The following is a 7,811-nucleotide window of genomic DNA, read 5'->3' as shown; positions in this document are numbered from 1 at the left end:
GAATACTCTTGAAGCCTACTTCAGTGCCTGCATTCAGCTGGCGCACAGTAAGTGCTTGTTACTATGCCAATTTCAGTCTGACTAGGACTGTGGCAGGAGCAATGCTAGGCGATGGGGGATCCGATGATGCACGGGAGGAGTCCCAGGGTCGGCTGACTGCAGACCCTCATCCTAAGTCTAGAGCCCGGGAAGAAGGGGAGACGCCGGCCTGCGCCCTGTGAGTCTGGGCCTCAGTCTTCCCATCTCTAAAATGGGAAAGGGGGTCCTTGGCCGAGCGGATCGCTTGCCGTCCGCAGGACTTGGAGGAGTCGAGGGGTCCAGGCCCAGGGAGGACGCTGCCGGGGGGTCCCCCGCCCCTCAAGCCTGCGTGGCGGCAGCGCGCACGAGCGCAGGGGGCGGCGCGGCCCCGCGGCGGGGAGGGGCGGGCGCGCGCGCGGGCCCGCGCAGGCGGCGGCGGCGGCGGAACCGAGCAGACGGGCGTGCGGCCGCAGCGCCGCCAACTCTTGTGGGACGCACCGCTCCGGCCGCCCGCGGGCCCGCGCGCCGGTCACTCCGCGGCAGCCGAGCCCGCCCGCGCACTGGTGAGTGGCCTGGGGCCGGGGCCGGACCGGTGGGGCCCCGAGGGCCGGGATGGGGCGGGGGACGGGCGGCGGGGCCGTCACCCCGAGCCGGGCCGAGAGCGGGCGAGCGCCCGGGGCACCGCGGGGAGAGCGGGAGGCGGGCCCGCGTGTGGCCGCGAGGGGCTGAGCGTGTCGGCGGCCGGGCGGGGGCGGCGTGTCCGCGTGTCCCGGGGTGTGCGCGTCGCCGGCGGGTGTGCGTGTGCACCCTGGAGCCTCTGGTGGCGTTGTTGGGGTGAGTGCGTGCGGGGACGCGGGCATGGCTCCCCGCAACCCACTTCCCGAGTGGGGACGACGGGCCGAGGAGTGTGCCGGGCGCCGCAGGGAGTCCGTGCGGGTCTCAGGGAATGTGTGTATGTGCACGTGTATGCATTCCAAAGTGATTTGTGTGCACGCACATGCGTGAGCCTAGGAGGGCGAAAGTGTGCCTGTGTGGGTGTGAGTGTAATGAGTGTGCAGGACCGTGCGAGCTGTTTATTACTGAGGTTGAGGGGCCCCGTTTGCGCCCACCAGGCCTTTGCACAGTGATGGCCCCCAAGCCAGGGAGCCCATGGAGAGAGAAGCGGCCTGGCGTGGGCTAGGGGTCGGGGCTGGGCCTGATCTGGTGAACCAGGGGCCGGGAGGACAGATTCAGCCTGACTGGGCCTGACAGAGGCGGAGGTTTCAGAGCCAGGTCACTGGCAGGACGCTCCCTACACACATAGGCTGGGCCAGCGAGGCCTTTGGGGGGCCCCTCAGTGTGGCACCCGAGGACGTGTGTTCAGTTTTCCTAATTACCCTTCCGGCTCCCCTGCCTTTGTTCTTGGTTCTCTCTACAGCCCGGCCTGGGGGGCTGACCCCAGACTTATCTGTGTGTGTGTGGGGGGCCTCTCTGCCTGCCCTGCTAAGTAGACGGATCCTCTGATTTATTTATACCTCGCCTGGGCTCCAAGTGTGAATCCCAGGACAGTCACACATTGATCGCAGCGGGCTTGGGACACCAGCTTCCAAGGTCTGTCCTTGTAATTTTGACTGACAGGCTTTTGTGTGTGTGCGCGCTCTCCAACTGTTGAAAATCTTTGCAGCTGAAAGTCATAATTGCTTTAAGGCAAACTTTAGAAACTCTAGAACTCCCTAGTTGTTCTGGCTTTTGAAAATTCAGTTTGCCTTTTTGGGGGGAAAATGTCGTCTTAGTTTAGTGTACAGTACGTGCAGGCGGGTCTTGGAAGCACGTTTAAAAACCGTGTCCTTAATGAAAGAAGAATTTCATTGAAAGGGACGCAGAGCCGGCTGGAAGCGCCTGCCCCAGACTCAGTGAGTTTGAGTTTACTGAGCGAACTTTGGACGTCTTCTTTTAGCAAACAAAACCTGGAAGGAAGCGAAAAAGACCCACATTCTTTTTCTTTTTGTCCTGAAAATGAGAAAAAACAAAAAACCAAAAAACCACTTTCTGGGTTTGCTGGAAATGCCCCCTCTCCTTCCCCCATCAAGGCCAAGCCCTCCCTGCAGAGTCCCCCACCCCCAAATAAAATATGCCTGTGGGGAGCCGTGGAATGAGTCACTCCCTGGCAGAGAGCCTGACGGGCAAACATTTGGGAAGGTTCTTGCCTAACTTCCCAGAAGAAAAGGCCCAGGATTTAAAATGGACCCTGTGGTTTGTCAGCCTCTGCCGTCCCGTCTGCTTCGGAAATGACTAAAAAGTACTTTCTATCTCCACAAAATAAAGTCTCAGACTGAAGGCCTCAGACCCAGGTTGGTCTGGATTTAGAGCTGTTTGGGTTTCCAGAAATGGAGCGCCTGGCTTTACCAGGTGGCATTTCTGGTGGGTTTGAACAAGGGCAGAGGAGGGGAAGGGGGAGGAAATTCCTGTTTACAGAGCAGAAGGGGCTGTGTGCTGGGAGCCGTTCTGGGGGGTGTGACTCTCCCAGTGGCCTTCTGTGACAGAAAATGGCATTTGGTTTTGTGCACAAGGAAACTGAGGCACACGGGGGTCAAGCCTGTGTCCTGGGGCAGCTGAGAGGAAGTGGGGGCAGAATCCTAAGTCACCTGACCAACCTCACAGCCTTTCCTCTTTCCATTGCACCTGGAATACGATATGATAAGGATATGGATATGATATTTGACTGGCTAAGGTGTGCAGACCTAGTACTGAGTACTTTAACACACATCCATTCATTTTATTCTCATCGTAGATGGGGGTTATTATCTCCATTTCGCAAATGAGAAAACCGAGGTTTGGAGATGTGACTTGCCTAGTTTCATTAAAATAGCACAAAGACAAATGGTCCCCATTTGTTCTTATTCATATATTTTTTGAGACAGAGTCTCACTCTGTTGCCCTGACTGGAGTGCAGCGGTACAATCTTCGCTCATTGCACCCTCTGCCTCCTGAGTTTAAGCAGTCCTCGTGCCTCAGCCTCCTGAGTAGCTGGGATTACAGGAGTGCCTCACCATGCCCTGATAATTTTTGTATTTTTAGTAGAGATGAGGTTTCACCATGTTGGCCAGGCCGGTCTCGAACTCCTGACCTCAGGTCATCTACCCGCCTCGGCCTCCCAAAGTGCTGGGATTACAGGCATGAGCCACCGTGTCCAGTCATGTCCCCATTTGTTGAGGATATACTATGTGCTAGGTCTGGTGCTGTATTTCACCCAGTCCACCCGCCAGCACTGAGATGGGAACTGTCACGAAGCCCATTTACAGATGAGGAAACTGGGGCACGGAGAGAGGAGAGAATGCGCCACAGGTCATGTGCTAATATGCAGCAGAGGTGGATTTGAACCCAGGCTTGTCTGAGCAGACGCCATGGTCTCCCCACTGCACTAGGAAGGTAGCAGGCGTTGTAGGCTGGGGGCCTGGCACTGTGTTGAGGTTCAGTGTCATTTTCCTGATCTTACAGAGAGCGAGGTTAAGTAACTTGGGCAGGGTCAGAAACCAGCAAATGGCAGAGTCGGAATTCGAACCCACGTCTCTGATTCCAGAGCTCTTCACCTTAAATCACATCTGGCTGCCTTTGTCCTGCTTTGCTCCTATTGCATGCTGCAAAGCCAAGTAGGTTAAGACAGGCTAGGTACCTGCAGGGTGGGGTTGCCCCAGACCTGGGAGAGGTCTTCCAGAACGCGCTGCTGGCCGTCCTCGCCCAGGGCCAGAGCTACCAGAGAGAAAGGGCTGCAGTTCTTATTTTTTCTTTTCTTTAAGTGCCATGGATACTTTTCATAAGGGAAGTGTCAAAACAATTGTCAAACAGAGAAGAATATTTCCTTCCTCTTCTCAGGCTAGACCAAGTTAGCGAGTTGGAGGTTGGTGAGTGGAGGGCCCTGGTGAATCATCCAAGATTAAATACGGGTAAGCACTGATAGACTTATGCGGGGATGAGGCCGGGACGCTGCTCGCAGGAAGAGTGCAGCATTCTGACCCCCAGTGTCACCTTCACGGGCCTGACTCACAGTCCTAAATATCTGACAGTGTGATCTAGGTAGGCTTCTTGTCACTTGTCATTTAAGTCTCAGGACTGCCTCTTTTCCCTGCTCATTTCCATTTCCATCACGGTTTCTACTGCATGTGCTCGAAAGGGATGTCGTGTGTGGGGACCTGTGTGGTTTGGGCCATGCTGTGCCCCCTGCCAGCGTCCCTCGGTATTGAAAGGAAAAGGTATTTCTCTCCCTTCCATGTATGTCCCGCAAATTGACGAACATTTGCAAATTGCTTTGAGATGCGTTAATTTAAGGTGTGAAATAATAGATCTTGTGCGAAGGCTCAGCCACATTTCTGGCATTGATGGATTTTTCTCCCGTCTGGCCTGTGATTCGGGGAGGTAAAAATAGTCCTTGTTTCCACATTTTTATCTTTTTTTTTTTTTTTTTTTTTTTTTTTTTTGCTGACATCATTCTTAGGAAGTGGTGTGCACATGCCATGGAACTTTCTATGGAACATGGAGCTCTGGGGAGCAGGAGTGCTCTTGGAGTGAGGGGTGGTCTAGGGTGGCCCGGGCACCCCCTGGCTGTCCATAAGATGAGTTTGAAAAGCAGGCACTGTTGAGGGTCTCAGTCGCTTTTTGCTATTTGGCTGTTTTCTCACTTATGACTCTTGGGTAATGGCAAGATAACTTTTGGGGAAAATGTTAGTTTAAAGAGAAAAAAAAAATCAGGCCAGCACTTTCACCCATTCTTGCCTGAGTTGGTCTTTTCCTTTGGCCAAAGCTGAACTAAACCAATGGCCTTCTCAGACTTGACTTCCAGACAGAGCAGCCGATGTTGGGGCCAATCAGTTCGTGGTGTAATTTCCTGTGACGTTAACTTTGGGAACTTGAACGTGGAGTGTGAGCTAGCATTCTGACATCTGTCCCTCTAGCAGGATTTGCTTGTGGGGAAACAGATCCACGTACGCGGCTGCGCCATTGTCTCAATTCTGGATGTTTCCACAGATGACGTCTCGGGTGGTCTGGTGGCAAAGGCAAGGTCTTCTAGCCAGGCCTTCTTGGCCTCCAGCAAGGGCGAGATCGTGGCACCTACCAGACCTGACCCGCCACCGCGTCTGTAGCTGTGACTGGGCGATTGTGGTGGCTGGGGGCCAGGCATGGGAATTGAAAGATGGGTGGCCGGGATGTGAAATGCATTCAGCTGCAATGGCCTGGATCTGCACGGAGCTGTTCTTTCTTTCTCTTAGACATCTGCGTGATGGTGACCTCATAGAAAGAAAAAAGGGGCTTTATGTAGGAATTCCATAGAGTGTGAAGGAATTTGGACAGGGGAAGGGGGAGGGAAGTTGCCATTCAGAGCCTGCAGTGCCTGCATTTTCCCCAAATTGTTTAACTCTCTCGCTTCAGAATTAGGCTGGGGTTTGTGGGGCGGGTCATGTTGACCTGGGTGAACAGAGATCCCTTTAAGGAGAACTTCTCCATGTTCTAGAAGTGTGGTTGTTTTTTTTTGTTTTTTTTTTTGAGACGGAGTTTTGCTCATGTTGCCCAGGCTGGTGTGTAATAGGGCGATCTCGGCTCACTGCAACCTCCACCTCCCGGGTTCAAGCAATTCTCCTGCCTCAGCCTCCTGAGTAGCTGGGATTACAGGAGACCACAACAACACCCAGCTAATTTTGTATTTTTAATAGAGGCAGGGTTTCTTCCACGTTGGTCGAGCTGGTCTCGAACTCGAGACCTCAAGTGATCCGCCTACCTCAGCCTCCCAAAGTGCTGGGATTACAGGCGTGAGCCACTGCGCCCAGCCCAGAGGTGCGTTCTTACTGCAGGTAAGTGGCAGAATGGGAATCAGTCCACAGGCCCCCTCTCTAATGCCTGCTGCCCTCTCTTGTTCCTTGTCCTCGACGTCTTTGAAACTTGGGCTTGTTGGGAAGACACCTGCAAAGGGATAGATGCACATGACCTTCAGCTCTAGCGAATCCAAGCTGCTGATGAGGAATTCACTGGGCTCCCAATCCAGAGAGCTTCGTACACACCCACTGGGATTGAGACGAGCACTGGGTTTATTTATTGTGGACTTGTGGAGTCAGAAGGACTCTCGCCAGCCACCTGTTTCACACAATGGAACCCGAGGCTCAGAGAGAGTGAGGCGCTCCTGCCCAACCACATAGAAAGCCCGAGCCTGGGCACCCAATGGAGGGAGTGAGACTGGAGTCCCAGACCTGCCTCTCGTGAGCACTTCGCCCACTGCTGTGGGCCTCAGTGTCCTCATCTGGAAAACAGGGACAATATTATGACCTCAGAAGATTTGAGGGAGGAACTGAGTGAAATCATGCGTTTCAGATGCTCAGCCTGAGGGCAGCACCTGGTGAGAGTGCTTGATGCTCATCCCCAAGATTGCATGAGAGACACGGAAAGTCTTTAATGATCAAGGACCCGCCCAGGGTCACACAGCTGGGACCCTTGGCCCATGGCCCAGAGTGTCTCCAGTGCCCCTGCATTGAGGCCCTAAACAAGGCCGGAAGGGGGTGCCTGGGACCCCTCTGGATTCCACCAGAGCCCCTTTCTAGGATCATGGCTACCAAAACAGAAGGGAAGGAGACAGTGCAGTTTGCAAAGAGGCAGGATTTAAGCACCAGGGTGGCCCTGTGGTGCCTCAGGAAAATGTTTGCCTATCAGTATCTGCTCTCATCCCCATCTGCCCCCACAAGGCGAGGCCGTAAGTCCTCGGTGTGGCGTTGGAGGGTCTCTGCAGGCCCCGAGAGCTGTGTCAGCCACGGTGTGTTATGAAGCAAGGCAGATGTTTTGTTAATTATTTACACAGCGTCGGCCCCGCAGAGGACTGCGCTGACAGGAGCGGCTGTCACCGGCCTGGCCGTGGGGCAGAAGTGAGCAGCCCTCTCCCCGCGGCGGGCCTCCTGGGAAGGTTGGTATAGTGAGGCCTGAGTGAGTCCTGCACGTTTTTGCACCCCTCCAAAGCCATTTGGGGTTCCCTTAAATTGGCTCGTTTTCCTGAGCCAGTGGAGCAATCCTTGTCTTCCGGAAGTGGTCACCCCTCCAGGGCGGCTTCTGGGCCAGCTCGTCACACCGTAGACCCCGCTGTAGTCTGTGTGGCAAGAGAAGGTGTCACCGGGCTTAGAGGTCCACTCCTCTGCAGTCACCTCATGCCAGGAGGGCTTCACGGGGCCCCAGCCTCTACTCCCTCATCCAGAAAACGAGCCAGTAACACCAGGCGCCAGCCCCTGTACTCTCAGGCACCCTTGGTGAATTTCCCCCTTAGAAATTCAGCTTTAGGATTAGAATTCTGCTAAGAGGTTGTACCATATGACGAAATAGGTAATTTAAAAATCACAAAGACCAGGCCGGGCACGGTGGCTCACTCCTGTAATCCCAGCGCTTTGGGAGGCCGAGGTGGATGAATCGTAAGGTCAAGAGGTCAAGACCAGCCTGGCCAACATGATGAAACCCCATCTGTACCAAAAATACAAAAAATTAGCTGGATGTGGTGGTGGGCACCTTTAACCCCAGCTACTAGGGAGGCTGAGGCAGGGGAATCACTTGAACCTGGGAGACGGAGGCTGCAGTGAGCTGAGATTGCATCGCTGCACTCCAGCCTGGGCAACAGAGCGAGACTCTGTCTCAAAAAAAAAAAAAAGAATCTGCAAAGAATAGGGCCTGGCATCAGAGCTTTCCCTGAAAGGCCATAAGGATGCGGAACATGAGCTCCTGGGAGGGGAAGGGGGCAAACCTGCCTTCCTGTTGCCTGTTTTACATAAGGAGGTTTTGCATGGGAGTCATTT

The 7,811-nt window shown here is 54.4% G+C and overlaps 1 protein-coding gene across 1 annotated transcript in view; it reads left to right on the top strand.

Moving 5' to 3' along the window:
- The first annotated feature begins 798 nt into the window (after nucleotides 1-798).
- Nucleotides 799-7,811, top strand: part of NEK6 (NIMA related kinase 6) — a 94,991-nt gene continuing 87,978 nt past the window's right edge. The window contains exon 1 of the mRNA XM_064378089.1: nucleotides 799-852. The gene's annotated coding sequence lies outside the window, so the exon portion shown is untranslated. The remainder of the gene's footprint in view (nucleotides 853-7,811) is intronic.

The sequence above is a fragment of the Aotus nancymaae genome, unplaced genomic scaffold, assembly GCF_030222135.1.
Source record: "Aotus nancymaae isolate 86718 unplaced genomic scaffold, 86718_ANA_hifiasm-v0.15.2.pri h1tg000003l, whole genome shotgun sequence".
Lineage (NCBI taxonomy): Eukaryota > Metazoa > Chordata > Mammalia > Primates > Aotidae > Aotus > Aotus nancymaae.
Note: the sequence above shows the minus strand (reverse complement) of the source record. Positions and strands in the feature narration are given on the sequence as shown.